The following is a 21,565-nucleotide window of genomic DNA, read 5'->3' on the forward strand; positions in this document are numbered from 1 at the left end:
ACCTGCCGACGTGCGCGGTTCCGTTTAAAACCGTCATTGTAGTGCCTAGAGCAAAACCGAGGGAAAATCCCATGCGTAGAGCTAGAAATTAAACAACATTCTAATGTATACGATTAAACGATTTTTTGATATAATAAAATTAGAGCTCTACACGAAATCTTGCATAATGACGGAAACTAGATGACCTTGACCCATAATTTCAATTTGAATTGTTCTAAAATTAGCACCTAAAAGTAAACAAAATAAAGCATTCGTCGTAGACAGGTAAAAGCGATTACAACTAGACCGACTTAGAACAGGTACCATTGAACTTGGGGAACTTTGCGTCATCGGGCTTGACGTTTTCGGAATCACGTTTAAGTTGGCACATTGCTTCAAAAATGTCTTTGTTACAACTTGTCATACTCTAAATATATGATTCTCGTACATTAGGCTGATATGTGTCCACATACCGTAGATAAATTAACCGTATTTCATCGAAAAATATGTACGCACTTGTAGTCGGGAAAAGCTTACGAAACCAGCACTCTGCTCGCTCGGGCTCAGCTGCGAAGATTTAAAAATAGGACAGTCAGTGGTATTAACCGGTGTTCTCTTCTTATCTTCTCTCCTCTGCAGTGCAACAACAAGGTGGCTCATTCAGCAGACGTCGAACCGGCCATCACCTCGGCACCACAAACGCATCAGCTCAGCTGTACCAGCAGCAAACACCGAGCTATCTGGTACAGTCGCCCGGTATCCGGCCGATGCATCACCCCTGTGTTGAGCAGATCTTCACTCCCGCTTTGCAGGGTGGAAGCATTGTCTGAGGGAAACTGCTGAATCCAGCCAGAGGTTTCCTGGACTCGAAAAGGCGCACCACTTTTCGATTCCTCGAAGCAGCTTAGCTACAACCCCTCTACCGGCGTGGTGTCGTTGCTGATCAATCAAATCGGGCCCGGCGATGAGGGCGAATACACCTGCAAAGCTAGGAACGCCGTTGGCGAAGCATCTGCTGTGTTCATCCAGCCAGAAGGTATGCCTGCTCCACAGTTCCAAAAATTAAACGGGAACAGCAATTGCAGCAGCAGGTTTTGCAGCAAAAGCAGGTTACCAGTCAACAGCACACACAATGGCTACTCGCACATAGAAGAGGAGTTCAAGGTTGATACCTTCGAATACCGACTGTTGCGAGAAGTATCCTTCCGCGAATCAATCACTCGTCGCTACGGTAGCGAAACGGATGCCCAAATAATCACTACCGTAGATAGGGCTCTTGGTCCACCAGCACCTCCGCAAATTAGTCAGAAACGAGAAACTCCAAACTAGTCGAAGGATCCGACGCCGTCTTCAGCACCAAAGTGAGCGCCAATCCAAGACCAAGACTGAGCTGGTTCAAAGATGGTCAGCGCATCATCCGTCTACCGACAAGCATGAAATCACGTACTCGAACCAGCAAGCACACTACGTATCAAAGCCAACTCTAAGGACTCCGGTCACTCACTCTGCGGCCGAAAATCCACAGGGTTGCCAGGTCCGTCTGCTATTTTGGCTATCGAACCAGCACAGGAGCAAGTCGTTGTTCCAACAGCCATGAAACCATCGAATCAGCAGAAGCTACCAAAGCTCTATCGCCACAATTCGTTACACTGATCCAAGATCAAGAAACAACCAAGGAAAGATGGCGCGTTTCGATTGCCGCGTCACCGGACGCCATATCCAGAAGTCGCCTGGACATCAACGGAAGCTCGTTACAGACGATGCCACCTACAAGATCCTCGTCAACGAGGCCGGTAATCATTCACTGATGATCACCAGCACCAACCGTTACGATCATGGAATCGTCACTTGCATCGCCCGTAACAAGACCGGAGAGATTGCTTCCAAGCCAAACTAGTCGTGAACGCGAACAGGTCGTTGCACCAAAGTTCGTTGAACGCTTTACCACTGTCAACGTGAAGGAAGGTGAACCAGTCCGTCTATCGCACGTGCCATCGGTACCCGATCCCACGCATCACCCGGCAGAAGGATGGCATTCCTCTGCAGCAGGGACCGGACGTGCAGATCCTGTGGGACGACAATGGTCCACCACCGTTGACATCCCTCGAGCTAAGACGTCGGATGCTGCGGTATCAGTGACCGCGCAAAACGTTGCCGGTACCACTGCTACCCGGCTCGTCTCTTCGTTGAAACTCCGAAGGACCAGCCCCGGAACAGCGCGTCTCAACTACCACGGCCAACTAAAGCATCCAACCAGAGTGAGTTCAAAGCCTAACAGGAAATCGTGAACACTAATCAGAAAAGCTTATCTATCTCAGACCCGCACGGAACCAGAAGTTATTTTCCTACGTCATCGAAAGAGTGCTCCGCATGTGGCACCGAAGGAAGAAGACCGCATCTACCCACCGCCAAAGTTCACTATTCCGTTGAACGACGTCGCTCAGGTCGAAGGTGGAAAGGTACACTTCGAAGGTCGCATCGAACCGTCTCGATCCAACAATGCGTGTTCAGTGGTTCCTGAATGGCTCTGATTCGCAAGTAAGTACTGGCGAGAACATTTTAATAAATACGAGAGCCATGAACCCTTATTTTATCTGCTTGTAGGTTCCCGTGCCAACACGACGTTCCAGTTTGCGTTGCCCTGGACCTGCTGACCATCGTTATGGAGGATAGCGGCGAATACACATGTCGCGTGTCCAGTTCAACCGGCGTAGCCGAATCGCACGCCATGCTGAGCGACAGCCAAAGCCTGATCGAGTCGCAACACTCGGCAGTCGCACCAGATTCAGAACCTGGAGGATTACTCCAGGCGTTCGCACTGAGAGTATTGAGGAAGTGGTCAACCAGAGACCGGCTTTCACACGCCCACTGCAAGACTTAGCTGGAAGAAGGAAGAAACGCTCATTTTGAGGCTGATTACTCCAGTGAGCGATCCAACAATGAGAGTGGAATGGAAGGATGGCGTCCGATAACGGGCTCAAGGATCACCGCCATCTTCAATTTCGGATACGTCTCCTGAATATTATGCACCTACGATCTGAAGATACGGTACCTACACTGGGTGCCGTCAATCGCATCGGCGAAGCTATCAGTACTTCTCAGATTACGATAATCAGCAAGGCTGCGTTACTGGAGAGTTGGGTATTGCTGAGCAGAACTACATCCAGAGGTTGAACAGCTGGAACAGTACCAAAAGTATCAGAATATGAAGTCTACGAGGAAACTCCAGAAAGCACCCAACGTCCGGAATTCAAGACACCATTTCTGATCAGCTGAACATCCACGAAGGAGGCTTTGCTACTTTGAAGGCCGCCTGGAACCAGTTAGCGATCCAACACTTCGCGTAGAATGGTTGAAGGATGCAGCGATTGAAGCTAGCTCGCGTATTACAACTTTCTGCAACTTCGGATATGTTGCGTGACAATCAAGCAGGTCACAGTTCCGACGTTGGTCACTACACTTGCCGTGCGTATAATTCTTTGGGAGAAGCCATCACCGGAAAACTGACTGTGGTGTCCGTCAGGACATCATCCGACCTCAGACCAGCCACATGGGTATGGAAAAATTCAATACCTAGAGGATCTGTCGAAATATTCTCGTAGACCAAAGAAGAGCAACAAGTCATCCAAACCGCCCTCGTTTCCAGGGTCCGTGAAGGCTACCAACAATCGTGAAGGACAGCGTGCTCACTTTGAAGCTCGCCTTGAACCACAGTCCGATCTGACGATGCGCGTCGAGTGGTACCACAACGGACGTCCAGTGATGACGGCCAATCGCATTCAGACATATCACGACTTTGGCTATGTGGCTATGGATATTTTGGATGTTCGCGGTGAAGATTCCGGAACCTATACTCTGGTTGCTACTAATGCAGCTGGACAGGCCCAACTGGATACGCAAATGATCTCGAAAGTAAGTTTGACCATTCCTCTGCAAGCCGATCCATGAATGACGCTTCTTTATTTTTCGTCTCATTGTTCCGTTCAGTAAACTAAACTCCTACACTTTGAACCTCAGTCACTTTTGTGTAATAGATAGATTTCCTTATTTGATTTTAGTGTTAGATTATCTTCCTTGTTCTCCATCAACGAACTTTCCTGACAGCTCATTAAAGGCACGTCATATACGCTTTCGTCTCAAACCCTAAGGAACACATAAAATCTCTGTATGTATTTCTATTTTTCAGCTCGTTCAGCCATTGATACCACCAGATGCATCACGTTGTCGAATCACTCAGATGAAACAGGAAACTCAGTTTGTCGAACCTTCGTATCACATTGAAGAACTGTGCAAATCAAAGCCAATCTTCACTCAGCCCCTGTCGGATCCGCAACCAGTCGGAGAAGGACGCAACATCCATCTGGAGTGCAAGTTGGAACCGCTGGGCGATCCTACGATGCGTGTCGAATGGTTCCAAAACGGTCGTGAAATCACTGTTGGATCCGTTTCAAGACCTATTACGACTTTGGATTCGTTGCCTTGGATATTCTGCATTGCACTGCAATCGATTCAGGAGAGTCACCGTTCGTGCGACCAACCAGCTCGGATCTTCACACACTTCGGCCTGTGTTCGAGCATCACACGATCGGATATCATTACCGATTCGCAAAGTGAGCTAACTCAAGAGCAACTGCAGTATCTGGACGAATCGTCCGGATGCGTCAGATGTCTTAAGATATTACCGTCATGTCACCGCGCAATTCGTCCGCCGCTGCACAATATCGAGACATACGAAGGCACCAACATTCACTGGAGTGCCGTCTGCAGCCAGTCGGAGATCCGTCAATGCGAGTCGATTGGTTTGTCAATGGACAACCCGTCAAGATTGGTCATCGCCTGTCCCTGCAGAATCTGATTAGTAGCTTTGGACCTGCTCGGCGTCTACCCAGTTGATTCTGGAGTTTATACTGCAGGCTCGGAACTCTTTGGGTGAAGCAACGTCTTGCTCGGTTCGTATTGTCGCCAAGAAGGACTTGATTATGGAGACTCAGACCAGCGGGACTCGAGAAGATGCAGTACCTTGAGGAATCTCGTTACGTAAGACGAGTTCGTTGACGAAATAGTCAACATCAAGCCAAGATTTGTTACCCGTCCGAAGAATATCGATCGTGCCTAGGAAGGAGGTCATGCTCACTTTGAATGCAAGCTAGAACCAGTTACCGACCCGAACTTGAAGGTCGAATGGTACAAGAATGGTCATCCGATCACCATTGGTCACCGGTTCCGTCCAATCCATGACTTCGGTTATGTTGCCTTGATATCATAGATTTGATCGCTGAGGATAGTGGAACCTACATGTGCGCGCTGTTAATTTGGTTGGCGTTGATGAGGTCGCTGTTCAGCTGGCCTGCCGTGGATCGCAACAGATTCTGACCAACTCAGAATGAACAAGGTCTCGAACAAATTCAATACCTGGAAGAAAAATTAAGCACCATCGGGCAGATCACAGTGATGACATGCCTTCGCAGGCGCCTACCTTACACCTCGTTGAAGCACATTGAAATCAAGGAAGGCAACGGGCTCACTTCGAGTGCCGTCTGATTCCAGTCGGATGCCACACTCCGCGTTGAATGGTATCACAATGACGCCCCGGTTAAATCTGGATCTCGCTTCACCGAAACGAACAACTTTGGGTTCGTTGCCTTGGACATCATGGGATGCTTGGCAGAAGACTCAGGAACATACACTTGTCGCGCGGTGAACGCTCTGGGTGAGGCTGTTACTTCAGCTACCTGCATTGTTCACACTCGCAAGAGCATCTATTCGGAATCTCAGCACGAGCATGCTTTGTCCAGCTTGCGTTACTTGGAGGATATGTCCCGCTATCAACGCGAGACTGAAGTCGATGAAATTGTTACAGCCCGTATTCACTCTTCCGGTTAAGGACGTTAGTTGCTGAAAACCAAGCTGTGCACTTTGAAGCTCGTTTGGTTCCGTTGGTGATCCAAAATGCGAGTTGAGTGGTTGAAATGGAGTTCCATTGAGGCATCCAACCGTATCACAACAATGCACGATTTCGGTTGGTAGCTGAACATGAAAATGTCAACCCTGAAGATTCCGGAACATATACATGCCGTCAACCAACGTAGACAAGCCGTAACTTCAGCCAGTTGATGGTTCAATCCAAGGCTGCTCTCGATGGAAACACAAAACGAGAATGCATTGAGAAGATCATCAGCTCGAAGATGCGTTCGCTACTCTCGCAGGGAAGAAGAAGAATATATCGTTACCGAGCGCTTCACAAAAAACTTCATGGTCCAATCAATTGGTTGAGCAACAGAGTGCTCACTACGAATGCCGAATCGAACCATACCGATCCGAACTTGAAGGTCGAATGGTTCCACAATGGACAACCAAACAACAGGCCATCGCTTCAGAACAACTTATGACTTCGGTTGCTGCTCTGGATGTCCTCACCGTTTACGCCGAAGATTCTGGTGAATATACTTGCAGAGCAAAACCACCTTGGATCGGAGACATTCATCAGTCTGAACGTGACATCCAAATCTGGAATCGTTCGGATACACACGAAGGTGCCTTGGAGAAGATCCTACTTGGAGTGCGACGCACGTTATGGTCGCAAGTCCGACGAGGAACACTTTGTCGCGGAAAAGCCACAATTCGGACGTCCATTGAAGAATGCCAGCGTATCCGAAGGGTTGACCAGATCTGGAAGCTACGCTTACGCCAGTTAACGACCGACAATGAAGGTTGAATGGTACTGTAATGGTCGCCGATTCAACAGGGTCATCGCTTCAAGACTACGTACGACTTTGGTTTCGTCGCTCTCGATATTCTGTACGCACACGCTGAGGAAACAGGTACTTCATTGTAAGGCGAAGAATGCGGTTGGGGAGGCGTCACGACCTGCGCTGTTAAGTCACAGGTGAGATTTCTATCATATTCATGAAAATCCTCAAATTTTATCTTTTCAATGTTTTTAGCAAATGCTGGATTATATGGAGACTTTGAGAATAACGTCTGCAGAAGATTAGAACTGAGAGCTACCAGAAACCAAAGAACGAAGTGGAACCTGCTAAGCAGAAACCTGTCTTCTTGACACCGTTGACCAACTTGGAGATCTGAAGGAAGCGATTACGCCCATCTGAGTGTCGCGTTGAACCGATCAACGATCCGAACCTTAAGATTGAGTGGTTCATCAACGGCAAGGCCATCGGCAGGACATCGTTTCCGCACAACCCCGACTTCGGATATGTCGCGTTGGATTGGTTTATGGAGAAGACAGGAACCTACAGTGCAAAGCTACCAATCTTGTTGGTGAAGCGTTAGTATTGCAATATCTGTGTGGTAAACAAACGTAGCATCATTTTCGACTCACAGCATCCGGACGGTTTGGAAAAGATTAGCTGGAAGCTCCAAGCGCGTCCATCGCGTCTGGAACTCGAAGAACCACGTCACCTCCTCGTTTCGTTACCGAGCTCAGAGGAACAACAGAAATCAACGAAGGTCAAACGGCTCACTTTGAAGCTCAGGTTGAACCGATCCATGATCCAAACTCACGCATCGAATTCTACCAAACGGAAAGCCACTGCAGTCCGCAGCGAGATTCCACATTACCTTCGATTTCGGTTATGTTGCGCTTGACATTCAACACGTTGTTGCTGAAGACGTGGAGAGTACTCTGTCAGAGCATCAACGCCAAGGGCAAGCAAGTCGACAATCAACATGCGAGTCACTGCGAAGGGATCGATCATTTCAGATACGCAGCACCCAGAAGGCTTGGACAAGATCAAACAACCTGAAGGAGCGCTCCATCTTAAGCGTCCTGAGATTCAGGATGCGGTCACTAAGCAGCGTCCAGTGTTCACGCAGCCTCTGAAAACATTGACTTCATCCTGAAGGACAAACCGCTCACTTAGTGCCGCCTGATTCCGGTTGGTGATCCAAATCTAGAGTCGAATGGTTCAGAAAGAAAACCGTTGGGGATAGCTCCGTATCGCGCCAGCATGACTTTGATTCGTATCGATGGATCTTACTCACCCGCGAAGAAGATGAAGGGTGTACATGTGTCGGGCCATCAATCCTCTTGGTGAAGCTGTTACAACCGCCTGATGAGAATTCGTACGAAGGCTAGCATCCAGATGGACTCCCAGCACCCGGAAGGTATGAGGAAAATCATTCAACTGGAACAACCACATGCTCCACGTCCCGAGGAACAGGAAGTGGATTCGAAAACCAATCTTCACGCAGTGTGACTGGCCCATCCGAACTGTGGAAGGTCAGCACGCTCATTTTGAGGCTCGTGTAGTTCCGGTTGGAGACGCTAGCATGAAGTACGAATGGTACGTAAATGGAGTTGAAGCTTGGATCACGATTCCACTACCAATGATTTCGGATTTGTCACCCTGGATATCAATTCCGTTGTTGCTGAAGATTCTGGTGTTTACATGTGCAGGCTATCAATAAGGCTGGTGAAGCGTACGTCGACCACAATGAAGGTCAAGTCAAAATCATCGATCGCTGGAGAACCACTGTTGCCAGAGGCCTGGGAGAAGATTCAACTGAAGGAAGCGAATGAACCGTGTTCCGGATATGTTTGTGGACACAACTCCGCAAGCCCAGTATTTACTACGCACTTGGAAAGCCACGACAAACTTCAAGAAGGTCAGCACGTCTACCTCGAAGCTCAAGTTGAGCCTCGTGCCGATCCCAACCTCAGAATTGAGTGGTTCAAGAACGAATGGCTATTATACGGAGCACGAATCCGCAGCACCTTCGATTTTGGCCTGGTTACCCTGTCGATCAATGGACTGCGTGCTGATGATTCTGCCATTTACACTTGCAAAGCTACCAACCATCATGGCGGAGTGTCTCGACTGCTACTCTGAAAATTGAAGGAGCATTGGTTGTTGGGAGACACAATGCACCCAGCTTCCGTTCAGAAAATTAGTGATCTGGAAGCAGTGCTGCTTTGAAGGAACACCTGAACCACAGTACGAGTCACCGGTATTCATTACTCATTTGAACAACGTTGAATGCAAGGAAGGCAAAATGTCCACTTCGAATGTAACGTAGAACCGTCCAAGGACCCAACCATGCAAATTGAATGGTTTGTTAATGGCAAACCATTGCCTACCGGTTCCCGTTTCAAGACCACGTACGACTTTGGATTTTTCACTGGACATCACCGGAGCATACGCAGAAGATTCTGGCATCTACACTTGTAAGCAACGAATAGCAAGGGATCTGCATCTACATCTGGATCGTTGAGATGCACGAGCACTCACACCATGTATTTGGATACTCAACATCCAATGGGTAAAGGGACTGGAAGCAGTTCAAGACACGGAAGCAGCTCTGGCTAACCGCTATAAGCGTCAAGATTCAGGACCAGAAGGTGATTTCCTGCACCCAAATGGACTGTTGAGCTACAATCCGAATTCCGCCTTAACGAAGCCGAATCACTGCACATGGAGGGACAAGTTGAACCAAAGAACGATCCAAACCTCAAGATCGAGTGGTACTTCAATGGAAAAATTCTCCAACATGGATCACGCTTCAAGATGACCAACGATTTCGGATTCGTTACGTTGGATTTGACCGATGTCTGAACGTGATCAGGGCATCTACACATGCAAGGTATATACTACTCTGAGAGGCCTTCACCTTCTCCGTGTACGTAAACCAGAGAGCTTTACGAACGTACCCAACATCCGAAGGTTTGAGAAGATTCAAGATTCGAAGATTCTGCAGACAAGAAGCCGGACGAAGGATGGAGGAATGCACCACGATTCACATCCGAGTTTGTTGCGTCGTTAATGTTGAAGGAGAAATGCCACTTCGATGCTACGCTGATCCCAACTGGTGACAAAGATGGTCATTAATGGTTCTACAATGGTAAGACCTTGAGGCTAGCCATCGTGTCGAACTGTGATGCCTTTGGAATGGTTGTGCTGGAAATTCTTGAACTAAGATTGAAGATTCGAACTTACAGTGCCGACCAACAAGGGGGAACGGCTGAAATAGCGTCGAACTTGAATGCGGTGACAAATCGGCTGGACAGAAACCGCGCTTCACCACGCAGATTCAGAACTTGAAGGCCTCAAGGATGGCCAATCGGCACACTTCGAATGCACATTGGTTCCGGTTAACGATCCGGATCTGAAGGTCGAATGGTTCCACAATGGTAAACCATTGCGCCACTCCAACCGTATCAAGCCTGTCCTGATTTGGATACGTTCTGCTGGATACTGCTACGTCCAGAGCCACGATTCTGGCGAATACATTTGCAAGGCTTCGAACAAATATGGCGAAGATACGACTCGTGCCACACTCGTGCTGAAAGGGGAGTCACTTGGAATCGCTGCAACCGATTCATTGGCTAGAATCCGAACCCGAAAGCCATGCGGGTATCAAACCAACTGCTGCCGGATCACCAGTCGGAGAAGCACCAGATTCGTTACCAAAATCTCCGACATCACCAAGCTGGTTGAAGGACAAAGTGCTCACTTTGAAGCTAGACTTACTCCAGTTACAGATCCAGATCTGGTGGTCGAATGGTACTGAATGGACAGAAACTGCCCCATGGTCATCGTTATCGCACTTTCCACGATTTTGGCATTTTTTGGATATTTTGTATTGCTACGAGGAGAACTCTGAGAGTTTGAGTGCCGTGCAACGAATAAATATGGCTCGGACAGCACCAAGGCACATGAAGTGTGTCTCGAAGGCAAATCTGATTCTGGACTCACAGCTGCCACGTGGAATGGAAGGTGGATTGAGAAGATTCAAACCTGGAAGATTCGTTGGTCTGTACCCGCGATGAGCGTGAGCGTGTTGAAGGAGGACGAGCTCCCGTGTTCATGTACCACTGTCGAACATCGATAGCTTACGCGAAGGTGAAAGGCTCTACTTTGAGGGCAAACTTACCCCAACTGATGATCCGAAACTCAAGGTTGAATGGTTTTGGAATGGTGTGCGCTCAAGACCGGATCACGTTTCCGTACCTTCTGCGACTTCGGATTCGCATTTGGAAATTTCGCCGTTTATCCAGAAGATTCTGGAGAATACTCGTGCCGCTGCCAATGAATAAGTGAGGCTGTCACTACATCACGATGAAGGTCCAAGGCAAGCGTAGCATTATCCTGGAATCTCAGTTGCCGAAGGAATGGAAGGAACTATTGAACGTATTGCAGAGCTGGAAGGACTTGGAATTCCACATGGAGGCCTTTCTCCGGATGACGATTCTGGCAAGCCACCGGAGTTCATCACTACGCCGGATCAAACCCAACCGAAAATTCATCTTCACTTCGAATGCAGATTGACTCCAGTTAATGACCGAGCATGCGTGTCGAATGGTAACAATGGTAAGGCCTTGTGGGCTGGATCCCGTATCAAGACGATCAATGATTTTGGTTTCCATTCTGGAAATTGCGGATGCTACAACGCGATTCGGGATACACCTGTAAGGCTTCAATAGTCACGGTGAAGCCACTGTGTCGTGCAAATTGACCGTGCGGGACGACAGGTATCATGGAACCAGCGCATCAAACTTCCGCACTGGAACGGAAAGCATTCAGAAACTGGAAGAGCAACTGCACAAACGCGAAGAAATGATGGCCGAAGAGGATGAGGACGTCCACCCAAGTTTATTGTTGAGATGCGACAATACTGATGTGGCGGAAGGTGGACCTGTTCACTTCGATTGTCGCGTTGAACCGTTGGAGATTCGTCGATGAGAATCGACTGGTTCACAATGGAAGACCGTTCGCTACAGGGTCACGTGTGCATATGCTGAACGACTTCGGTTTGTTCTTGATATGGATTATGCTTACGTGAGAGACTCTGAGTATACGAGTGTCGCGCTACGAAAAATGGAACAGCATCAACACTGCAAAGGTCACCGTGGTGTCGCGTGGTGGAATAATCCTGGATCTGCAGCTACCAGAGGGCATGACCGCTTCTAAACTGAAAGAACTGGAACGTGGAAAGTAACTCTGGCTACTCAGGAAGAGCGGACTTTCGGACCACCGAAATTCGTATCGCAGATCCAGTCCACCACGATCGATGAAGGTGAAACGGTTCCTTGAATGCCGTGTTGAGCCTAAGGAAGATCCTAAACTGCGTGGGAATGGTTCCGCAAGGAAAGCCGCTAAGTGGACATAGATACAGAACTATCTACGATATGGGTTTCTCTTGATATTCTGTCGGTCTACATAGAGGATGCGGAGATTATGTCTGTCGCATACAACGATCACGGTGAAGATGTTACCAGCCCAAGCAGTTGCAAGAAGCTTCCTTCTATCGTACTGCAGAACCAGATTCCGAAGGATGAAGAGTCGGAAACATTGATGCAGATGGAAGCCACGATCAAGAAGTACAGAAGAGATCTTCCTCACGAAGATGATCTGTTCGATCCGGATAGGAAGCAGCCACCGCGCTTCGTGACACAAATCAAGGACCAAACAAGCTTAACAGAAATGAGGCCACTAAGTTCGAATGTCAACTCGCCTGGTCGGGACCCGAACATGAAGGTGGAGTGGTTCTATATGGCAAACCATTGCCGTACAGTAAGTTGTGACGGAGAAAATTGGGTAACAGAGTTTTGTTAACATTGTAAAATATTACAGAGAATCGCTTCACACCGATTTACGACTTTGGATATGTTGCAATGAACTTCGGATTCATCCGAGGACAGTGGTGAGTATCTTTGCGTGCCACGAATTTGTACGGAATGGATGAAACCAGGGCCATCATCAAGACGATGTGCAAACCAGGTATCATCTAGACTCCCAGTGCCAAAGGGCATGAAGAGTATTCAGAAGATTCGCGAGATGGAGGCTTGTGGAACCTAAAGTTGAAAACGAGGCTCGGATCTATGAACTATCTAACTCATTGTTATCCACAGTATTCCAGAAGTGATGAATCCAGAAACCGAAGAAGGAACCAGCTGTGAGCCGTCCGGATTCTATTGAAGTCGAGGAAGGTGAAAGCACGCTTCTGCTGCGAGTGACCGGTCATCCGAAGCCGAGAGTGATGTGGCTCATCAATGGACACACTGTTGTCAATGTGAGCTCTTCGTAAATCTTAAAAACGTGTACAAAATTAATTAACAAATGGGTTATTCTAGGGTCAACGCTAAACTCACGTACGACGGTATGTACCACTTCGAATCCGAAGACCGCCAGTATGATACAGGCAAAATTGAAGTCATCGCTCGCAGCTCCGTCGGCGAGGGTGCTGCAAGATGTGAACCGAAGATTACTCCACGTCAGACGATTACCGCGGAGTGTTGAAGAACTCCCCAAGACGTAAGGTACCTCATGATACGAAACACACTTACATCTAGGTTACCAGAAAACTTCTCTACATCTCACCACACTACCGCAATAAATAAAAGAACCAACGATATCAGACAAATCGCAAACAAAAGCTTTACTTCCGGAGTTTTATCTCTAGAAGAGTTTGATTTAATACACACTAACACGACACGCTTCACTTTTGGGAGAATACTAAAAAATTTTATCAAGGATGAACCATATTCACCCAGTAACAACAATCAAAATCATCCCGACTCGATTGGGAAATACACTATGTAAAAATGAACATCCACAAAAACACCAAATACCTTATCCCGAGATCCTCATCCACCCTATCAACAAGCTGCTTTAATTCTCCGCTGCGAGTATCTGGAGCTGCTTCAACTGTATTGAGGAAGACACCCAGGAAAGGCACCTTGCAAGGACTACAACATTGCACTGCAGACTAATGGGCATATGGATTCTAGCTCAGTTGTATTCTAATGGCTGGTAACGAAGTTCCGGTCTGCTAGTACTCCTCTGCGTCATGTCTATTAGATATCGGTTGCTACCATTTCAATAGTTGTATAGAGCTTTCAAAATCATTCTTAACTCTATAGCGACTTTTTATGTTTTTGGTTTACATCCACGCATGGTGAGTATTCTGAATTGGATCGGAGCTTCACAAGCTATTTCTCTAAATAAATGTTGTTTGAGCTCATGATTGTAAATAATTTTTAAGCATTAATACCTTCGCAACGCATGCGTTTTTTCAGGTTCGCCCAGGTATTCTCGGTATTTAAACTCTCCGTTAGCTGCGTAACCAAATTTTACTCTAACGAATCTTGATTGTTCTATTCCTTCACAATGGTCGGAGTTTGTCTCGCACTAACTAGCCTAACATCAGGCCACAAAATGTTCTTACTTTACACTTTGTCTCCAGCCTGGTAGATTACGACCTGGTCTCCTACAGAAGAATCGTCTCGATACGACCTGGAAGCGCTGCAGGAGGAATCCAAAAGAAGAAGAAGGGTCTCAAGGCTCAACATCTGAAGCCAAAGGAGAAAAGGAGAGCGAGACGAATGGCAGAAGACTGTCAAGAAGAAGAAGAATGAAGAATACTACAACAAATTGGCCCAGGTTGAAAACGAGCAATGGTAAAGGAGCAACGTCTCCGTGAAGAGAAGCACCAGTTTGTTCCAGGAGATAAGGTGGTCGGTCAGTCACTCGCTAGGGAATGGCATCTGCCTGAGGAAACTCTGTGAGTTAACTGTCTTCATAGTTTTCACTTCTTGACTAAACCTTCCTTATTTACATTTTCAGAGATGAAACCATCGACACCTCCGAGACGACTACGTTCCACGCAAGAAGCTTATCCTGGAACCACAAGAAACTTCCGTTCAGGGCAAGGAAGTGCACGTATCTCAGCAAAAGAAACTCAGAAGGAAGATACGATGACAAAGAGATAATCCGCAAGATTCGGCCACGGAAACTACAGAGGTTGAACACAAGGGACGACCCACGAGCGGATTGTAGCTGTTAAACCCTAACTCCCACCAGTGTTCACCAAGAAGATTCAACCGTGCCGTGTATTTGAAAATGAACAAGCCCGCTTCGAGGTTGAGTTCGATGGAGATCCAATGCCGATCGTCAAGTGGTTCCGCGAAAACTTCCAAATCAACAACCTCGTCAGACTTCCAAATCCATACCTTTGGCACGAACCTGTATTAATTCGTCAGGTGTTCAAGATTCGGCAGTATTCGCCGTAATCGCAGAGAACCGAGGAGGTACGCCAAGTGTAGCGCAAACTTAGTCGTTGAGCAGCGTCGACAGCAGGGCCGAGGAGGTGTAACTCCACCCAGCTTCGTCACCATCTTCCGACACTAGCGTCACTGCCGGTCAACTCCGCTTCGATGCCAAGATTTCCGGAACGAAACCACTTGACGTGTACTGGTTGAAGAACGGCCAGAAGATATCGCCGAACATCAAGTACAAGGTTCTGGAAGAGGACAACACCTACACGTTGCTGATCATCGAAGCGTACAGCGAAGACGCCGGAAAGTATGAATGCGTTGCCATCAACAGTGCCGGAGAGGCCGCTGCGACGCAGCTTGCAATGTGGAAACCCCGCACACGCCAATCATCGAAAAGCCAGCCACGCCGGAACCGAGCGTCCACCAAACCTAGTGGAACGCTGAGGACAAAACGTCCGAGGGCCAATCGTTGAGTTCCGCACGCGGGTCCGGGCAAGTCCCACCGCCCAGTGGTACAAGGGCGACAAGCAGATCAAACCGTCCAAGTACTTCCAGATGACCAAGGACCGGACTACTTCTGATTATCACCGAGGCGTTCCCGGAGGACGAGGGCGAGTATCTGTGCATAGTGTCGAATGCGGGCGGCGAAGTGCATACGACGGCCAGCCTGAAGGTGGTGTACACCGGGCATTCAGGACACGGTGCCGAAGCACCGCCATGAAGGACTGCCTGATCGAGGAGGGCGCCCCGGCGCAGTTCAAGAGCAGATCGTTGGCAAACCGACGACCAAGATGACGGTGCAGTGGTTGCGCGAGGTCTGTTGATTCCCGATTCGCCCGATTTTCAGGTGAGTGAGAGAATCTTTTCTTCCTTTTCTATTAAGTCTTTGAAACTATTGCATTCATAGAACAAATCACAAACAAATTGTAAAAAAAAGGAATAATTAGTATCAGTGAAAACAAGTATATTATGTCTGAAATGTATCAATATCAAAATAACTAAAAAGTATATATGGCTAAAACAATCAGACTGGAAAAGATGCCGTGCCACTCCACCCTGCAGCCATTTCGTTTAGTACAATTAGTACAGCTGGTTATACAGAGCAAAATTCTAGAGGAAATTCCGGAGAATTTCAGAAGAAATTCCAAATATCTAAGGGATTTTAGAAAGTTAGCAGAGAATATTTCGAAGAATTTCTCAGAGGAATTCGAATAATTAGAGAAAATTCCGAAAATGTCCAGAGAAAATTCCAAAATGTCCCAGAAGAAGCTGAAGAAGTTTCCTGAGGATTTGAAGAATTTCAGAAAAGGAATTTTCCAGAAGAGGAAATTCAAGAATTTCAACACATACTCCGAAGAAATTCCCAGAAAAAAAATCCGAAAGATTTCGCAGAGTATATTCCGTAGAATTTCGAATTCCGATGAATTTCCTAGAGGGAATTCCGATGAATTTTCCAAAGTAATTTATAAACAAAAAACAAAACCAGAGAAAATTCCAAATGATTCCAGAGAAAATTCAAGAGAATTCGAGAGGACATTGAACAATTTTCCAGAATAATATTTTAAAAATCGCATAGAAATTCGAAAAAATCAGAGCGAATTCCAAGAGTTTCAGGAGTGAAACTCAGAGGTATTCAGAATTTTTCAAAGGGATTACGAAGAATTTCTGAGAAGATTCCGAGCAGAGGAAATTTCCCGCAAATTTCAAAGACTGTCCCAGAATAAATTTCGAATAATTTTCCAGAAATTCGAAGAATTTCCCAGATGGAATTTCGAAAAAAATCCCAAAGGAATTCGACAAATTCAAAGGAATTCTGATAACTTTCCTTTAGAGGATCTCGAAGAATTTTCCCGCAAATTCGAAATATTTCCAGAGGAAAGTCCAAAGAATTTCCTACAGAAAGATGCGAAGAATTTCAGAGGGAATTCCGAATAATTTCTCAGAGGCAATTCAAACCATGTCCCAGAGGAAATTCCATTATTGTAAAAATCCCAATTTCCCAGAAAAAATCCAAAGACTTTTCAAAGGGAATTGCGAAGAATTCAAACGGATTACCGAAGAATTTCCCAGAGTGAATTCGAAAAAAAATCCCAGAGAAAATTCAGGAGAATTTCCAGAGGATATTCCAAGATCGAAACATTTCGATATACCTTCGATAAATTTCGTAGAGAGAATTCCGAAGAATTTTATAGAGGAGTTACGAAAAAAATCAAGAAGAACTTTACAAAAATCTAGGAAAATTCAAAGAGTTTCCAAGGGAATTCCTGCAGAATATCCCAGAGGTATTCTACGAAGACATTCGAACAATTTTCGGAGCAGCGGTTCTCAACTCTATGTACCTGGGGTACTTTGCTAGTACAATTAATCAAACAATATAGATAATATTTCGATAGTCGTATTTTTTCAATTTTAAAACTTTGTCTTGTACGTTACATGCATAGACTCAGTAAATCAAAGCCAATTGAATCCTGACTCTACAAGCAAAGGCAATGGTTACAAAAGATCGAACGAATGAACAATCTTCTTTGAATCTACCTGATCGAAACAAAATGTTAAAGAATATGTTAAGAATATGTTTCTTAACCAAAATCTAGAATTCAATGGTTCGAAAGCCTTCGATTGAGAGGCATCCAGGGTTTTTTCTTAAAGCTTGTGTTTCGTTGCAAGAGGATTAAGCATCTTTCTACGCTTCTCGGAAGCGTTCTTCAAGCTGCTCGAAGCCCATTTTTTAGGACTCTTGAACGGTCTGGAGGACTTTTACAAAAGGTCTGGAAGCCTGTTTTAAGAGGCTCGGAGGACTCCTTCAAGGCTCGAAGGTTCCTTTCAAAAGGCTTGAAGCTTTCCTTTAAGAGGCTCGTGAGCCTACTTTAAGATTATCCTTTCAAGAACCCCGAAGCCTCTTTCAAAAAGCCCGGAAGCCTCCTTCAAGAGGACGGATGCCTCCTTCAAGAGGCCCGAAGCCCCTTTCAAAGGCCCGGATGCCTCCTTCAGAGGCCCGGATGCCTTCTTTCGAGGGGCCCGGATGCCTCCTTTCAAGAGGCCCGGATGCCTCCTTCAAAGAGGCCCGAAGCTCCTTTCAAGAGGCCCAGATCCCTAGTAGCACACATGTTCCATAGAGGTTACTATAACTCACATGTTACCAAATTTAGTGATCAGCAACCATTTTATCACACTTAGGCTGCTCGGCCCCTTTCAAGAGGCCTGGAAGTCTTGTAAGGCCCGGACGCCTCCTATCAAGAGGCTTGAAGCCTACATCAAGAGGCTTGAATGTCTTTTATAGACTTGGGAGCCACCTTCAAGAGGTTTAAGCCTTCTTTCAAGATGCTCGTGAGCCTTCTTCAGGCTACGGAAGCCTCCTTTCAGAAGATCGGAAGTCTTTTTCAAGAGGACGAAGCCTTTTAAGAGGCCGAAGCCTGTTTTAAGTGACCTGGACGCAGGACGGAAATGTCATTTCGATGTCATGGGACTAATTTGCTAATATCTTTTCCACATTATTTAAATTATGTTTTTTATATAAACATGTAGCCCTCAAAGGACCTATAACTTTTCTATTAGGTCATTTCTCTGAATCAGATATTGGCGGCGTGAGAGCCGAATTAGTGTCAAATTAATGTCATGACATTCCGTGACATTTTTAAATTTTGCTCTCATGGCTTAGACTTTGTATTTGCAATGATCTGTTCGACAAAGTTCTAGGATCTTTAAGCATTAAATGTTAATCTAAAATGAATTGATAATAACTTCTGGAAAAGTTATTAGCAAATTAGTAATTACAATCCCACGACATTTTTGACATTTCCCGTCACTGCTCGGACGCCTTCTTTCAAGAGGCTTGGAGCCTTCTTTACAGAGGTCGAAAGCTTACTTGCAAAAAGCTTAAGAGGATCGGAATGTTCCTTTTTAAGAGGCTCGGAAACCTCTTTCGAGGGAATCAGAAGTCTCTTCAATTAGCTTTAAAAGTCAGCTCTCAGAGGCTCGAGAAAGCCTCCCTTTCAAAAAGTCTCGAATTATTCAAGGAAATAGATTTAAAGAATTTCTAGAGTTTGTCAGATCAAGGATGAACACTTAAAATCACTTAATAAAGAATTTAAAAAAGTGTGTCAGATAAAACGATCGGAGAATTTTCAAATAAATTCTAATGAAAATTTGAAAAAAACAGGAAAATTACAAATACTTCCCAGAGAAATTTCGAAAACTTATACAGAAGAAATTACGAATAAGTAAAGAGTAAATTCTGAAAAAAATCAACGAAAAATTTACAAAAACATTCCAGAGGAAATTCCTCGAATTTTCCTAAATAAAATGCGTAGATTTTCGCGAAAATATGAAAAAAATTCCAATAGCGATTCCGAAAAACATTTCTTGAAATTCTAAGAATTTTCATTTCAAATTCGCAGAATCTTCACTGAAAGAACTCCAGAGTAAATTCCAAAGAGTTTCCAGAGGAACTTCCGAAAATTTCCCAGAGAAAACTCCGAAGAATTTATCAAAGAAAATTCAAAACAAAATCTCAGAGGAAACTGGAACATTCTCAAAGTTAGAAAGTGAGTAGAAAGTAATGGACCTCTTGATTTTGTCTAAATTGGCCTGAATGATATAACCTTTAGATGAATTTCATTTATTTTTTGCCAAATTTGAAAAGTAATGGACCCCTTAAAAGTAATGGACCCCTAATTTTGTCTAAATTGGCTGCTGAATGATATAACCTTTGGATGAATTTGCATTTATTTTTGCCAAAATTTGAAAAATAAAATAAACATTAATTTTGAACCCAGTAGCTGCCAAAAGCACTTATAACAAGTGTAATAACAAAATATTAAGCTCGTACCTATGGTTATGTGATATGTAATCTTATTTATTGATCCATAGTTTTTGTTTTGAAATTTATATTTTATTTGTTGAAAATCCAGATAATTCCACTAGCGGTGATAATGTGTTCTCAAAACACTACGACATCGCCTCAGCGTAAGAGATTCCAACTGTATGTTTAATCTTTACCTTTTCAGGACGGATGGGTCATATTTGCCCAGCCTGTTGGGCATCCGTCCTGAAAGGGTGAAGGTGTTTACTGACGCTTGCGTTATAGATAAATGATTGGTCAAAGTTACCCAAATTGGAAAAAACTCGACATGAAATAATGTTTAAACAAGTTATCAAATAATCAAGAACAACATTAAACGTCTGACATGTAGCAGTACTGTTTTAAAAATATGAAAAAGCCATGATTTCACTTATAGTATTAGAAAACATTAAAAAATTATCAATGTTCCCCTGGATTACGGTATTTCATTTACGAAATGGTTAATATAACTATTCCTGTTTCCCAGTTTATAAAATTGAACGGATCTGTGTCCTGATTACACGCACGGGGCCATTACTAGATACCTTTCCTAATTCCGAAAACGTTCTCAGAGCAAAATACAAATTATTTCTCAAAGAAAGTTCAAGATTTTTCAGAAGGACTTATTAAAATTTCCTTCAGGAATACGAAAATGTATCAGGAAAAATCAGAAGAATTCCAAGAAGAAATTCTGAAAAAAATTAATTCCGAAAATTTCCCAGAGGAATTTCCCATTTGAAAGATTTCCCATGGAAATTCTGTGAATTTAGCTGAGGAATTTCGACTTATTTTCGTGAGAAAATGCTAATAGATTTTACTGAGGAAATTCAGATTTCTTTGAGGAAATTCGAAATTATACTCATCTTATGACAAATGAAGACATTCAGCTAAAAGCTCTAAATAATTTTCTAATCCAAAGTGGAAATACGAAAATTTTCTCTGAGGAATTTCCTATGGCATTTCGAAGAACAAAGAATTTCCTGAGGAAATAACGGCGTTTCTCTGAATTGCAAGAATTTTCCGTGGAAATTCCACTGATTTCACCGTAAAAATCCCGAATAATTTCCTCGTGTGAATTCTAAGACACTCACTTGTACAAATTCCGAAGAATTTTCCTGAGGAAATTTCAATAAACTTTCCTGTGGAGATTGCAAAAAATCCGTGATAGTTCCGAAGAATTTCCGACAAAAATTAGTACAGATCCCTAGAAACTGTTTCTGAAGTGACTTAAGTCTTCCTATTTTATGTTTGAATTATTCATTGGCTTTTTATCGGTGAGACACACGCACAACCTCAAAGTAGAAGGAGCAATCGAAAGCAATGAAGAATAGAACTGAAAGATATCGCAAGCGAGCGACAAGTATGAAATTAAAGTAAGTATAAAAGGTGAAAGTGCAGAGGGCCATCAGAGAACAATATTGATTGAAATCGCTGTTATTTTGCCTATCTCCTAGGAACGGCTTGGCTGATAGCGTGAACTATCGAAACGACGTTACTTATAAGATTTTATGTACCACCCGCACGCTCCTACTTCACCCAAGCGATCAAGATCGACATTCAGTTTTTATATAAACTTTTATATAAATCTATATTAAGATTTCTCAAAAACACTATTAGAAATTTTTTGATGGCCCGCCTCTTTATTCGGTTCTATTTGATGCCCTGATGTTCTTGACACAATTTCAGCCAAATCGTTCTATTCGTGGTTTTAGCATTACATTCTGTATTAAATT

General features: G+C 44.8%; 1 pseudogene; it reads left to right on the forward strand.

The window, feature by feature from the left end:
* Nucleotides 1–20,043, forward strand: part of LOC134208998 (titin-like) — a 22,922-nt pseudogene extending 2,879 nt beyond the window's left edge.
* The last annotated feature ends 1,522 nt before the right edge of the window (nucleotides 20,044–21,565 follow it).

The sequence above is a fragment of the Armigeres subalbatus genome, chromosome 2, assembly GCF_024139115.2.
Source record: "Armigeres subalbatus isolate Guangzhou_Male chromosome 2, GZ_Asu_2, whole genome shotgun sequence".
Classification (NCBI taxonomy): domain Eukaryota; kingdom Metazoa; phylum Arthropoda; class Insecta; order Diptera; family Culicidae; genus Armigeres; species Armigeres subalbatus.